At 41.3% G+C, this 2,717-nt stretch overlaps 1 long non-coding RNA gene across 2 annotated transcripts; it reads right to left on the bottom strand.

The window, feature by feature from the left end:
- Positions 1 to 517: 517 nt before the first annotated feature.
- On the bottom strand, positions 518 to 1,231 carry LOC145813952 (uncharacterized). Of its 2 annotated transcripts, XR_014357417.1 has the most exons (4): positions 1,119 to 1,231; positions 880 to 1,017; positions 685 to 797; positions 525 to 581 (listed from the first exon to the last, which is right to left on the bottom strand). It is a non-coding gene; the product is annotated as an uncharacterized LOC145813952 (long non-coding RNA). The 2 variants fall into 2 exon arrangements; XR_014357416.1 differs by having other exon boundaries at positions 518 to 797.
- Between the last annotated feature and the right edge of the window lie 1,486 nt (positions 1,232 to 2,717).

Below are 2,717 nucleotides of genomic sequence, written 5' to 3'. Positions count from 1 at the left end.
TAAATTAACTTCGGTAACAAAAGCAGCCGTAAATTATATACAGTTACAGTCGCATTCATCCGAACAAGAAACATGCGTAAACAAAATAGTACTAAGTCAGCAGCCACATCGACATGTTTGATCCATGTTTACATCGACATGTTTGATCCATGTTTACAGTTGGTCCATATTTACATCGTCCAGCAAAAACAATACTGGGGACCCATAATTAACATCCATATTGAAATCAAAGAATAAAAAATTAGTTAAAGTCCTATTGCCACCCAAATTACTGGCGTACTGGCAGCCCATTCCCATCACTGGCCTAGCTTGTGGCATTGCTCATATGAAGGCACTCCCGGTACTCTGCGATCTTTGCATTATTGACATCCATAACGATGTCAACCAACAACTTATGACGCATAGAGGGAGCGAACTTTGTCCACAAAAATCGTAAGACAAATCAGTTAAAATTGGAGGACGTACGACGAAGGATTTGATTGACAAATGGAAATTAAGCGGTAGAATGTACCTTGTGTGGACCGGGGCTTAAATCAGGTTGCTGCATGAATTTGATGACGAACATCCCACAGTCAAACGTGCTACAAAAATAATTTCACATTAAAGTTGTCGTCAATACGTAATAGGTTCGTTAAGTCAGTCATGCAGCTTAGACATTAATGTGAGGGAGGGATTGTGGATTACTCGTCCAGTTGTTGTACTGGCCTCTCGTCTAACATGCAGCGGTGGAAGCTACGCACATCTGTAACATAATCATTTCCAAAGTGTAGTTGCAGCAAGTCGTGCATAGTTTCAACCTGTTCCACAAGGTTGAAGTTGGTTTACGTAAAGGATGTTCAAGTTTTTTGTAGTGTTCAGAAATGCACCAGAAGGACATACCAAAATTTTAGCTGCATTTAGCTTCCTTTTGTTCGGTCGGTTGGATGGGACTGAGTCGAATAGGTAGGCTACACGGTCCACCATATCAATTTTAACGCACAACCAATGCACTCCTCTGTAATTGAAAGGCATGTAAATCTACACGAAAACACAACGGCAGACCTTGTTTAGAGGCCATGCAAACATGTAATGGCTTTCATATTTTCGTTTTAATATAATGGGATGAACATTGATATTACCCTCTGGCATGCATCAATCGCACCAGTGTATCTGTCATGTCCGAAAAATGATGTGACGATATGTTCATGGTTCAGAGGTTGCATATCTTTATTTAGAATCATAGTCTGCATATGTAATGCGTAAAGGTCATTGACGGAAACATTTGTCAAAATATGTCATACACAATACACAACGTAGCTTTAAACACTTACTTATCGACAGATATACGGGAAAGAACCAATCAATGTGCCTCCCGTCATTATGTAAATCCCTCTGTCGATTAGTCAATTGCACCACCACCAAGTTGATTGGCTGGAACATTGTATGCAAGACACAAGGCAAGTTGATTAGAAAGGTTTCTGAGTTAGGGGTACTGAAAAACGCAGATTCATATTTGTGCAGCCAACACTTACAGTGTCGGATAGCCACGACCCTGGTTTGAGCGTGCGCATGTCACGCCGGGTGCCAACTTCACATGCCCGTCCATGAAGATTCATGGAAACAACAATGTCCCTACAAGCAATAAATGATCCTTAGAACGATAGTTATTTCACAGTGGACTGTCATTGAAAATTTGCAAGTAGTAAATGAAACAATACATTTCATTTTTGCTATCGTCAAATACATAGTGAAGAAGTTTTTGTTCCTCCGCCGATAACAACCCTTCGCTGTCCAACATCGTCAACGAGTCCTACAAAAATAAACAGCCAACTAACAGTACACATTTCATAAAAATATTGAAGCTTATATTATAAGGTCTGTAGTCATAAAAAAAAAACGTGAAATGATGTAAAAACTGTGAGCCTCAGAGTTTTCCCAACTTGTGATGTTTGGTGCGGAGTTTGTTAGAAATGTGTACTAACATATGGCAGCAGTCATAACTGCAAACATGCAATTCTTTGACAACTAGTACAATACAGCACAGATGATTGTAAAATTACTGATTCACATTATTGATGTGGGCATGAATTGGGTATTCACAACTTGTGGGGCATTAAAGGCAGTATTTGTACCTTGTTCACGTTGTCCACACCATCAACATCCACAGGTGAACTGCTGTCGTCAACTCCACTATTTGTTTTGCTATCGATGCACAATTGCATATCCCCGACCTCAGTGGCTTTTACTCCACTTCCGCACATTTTTCCTTTTCCTTTTCCTTTTCGTCTTCCCTTTGCACTTCCTCTAACGATTCCAGTTGCTCCCAATGGTTTGCCAAGCTTAGTAGGAGAAGTATGCACATCGCACGCCACGTTTTTCACGCCCACTGACTGAAGGTCAGGACTGTATTTATCTTTAGTTTCATATGTTTCCCCTGACTGAAGGCCTCCTTTCTTGTTGTTGTCCCCACCTTCTTCGATGTTCAGGTTGTGCCCATCATGCAAATGACTTTTGTCCCTTGCCAAGGTTCCCTTCATAATATGTTGTTGGTGATCCACCCCTTGTACATCTGAAATATTACACTCCATTGGGTTAACTTCGTCCGATGGTTTGACCACGCCATCCTCATGCGCCTCGACTCCAACAGCAGGGTCCACACCCTGTTTGGCCACGCCTGCCGGTTGCGGTGTAGAGAATATACCTTCGATGAAGTGGTGTAGCATTTGCTTCATTTCACG

Source organism: Camellia sinensis, chromosome 15, assembly GCF_055761805.1.
Source record: "Camellia sinensis isolate YWXY chromosome 15, ASM5576180v1, whole genome shotgun sequence".
NCBI classification, from domain to species: Eukaryota; Viridiplantae; Streptophyta; class Magnoliopsida; order Ericales; family Theaceae; genus Camellia; species Camellia sinensis.
Note: the sequence above shows the minus strand (reverse complement) of the source record. Positions and strands in the feature narration are given on the sequence as shown.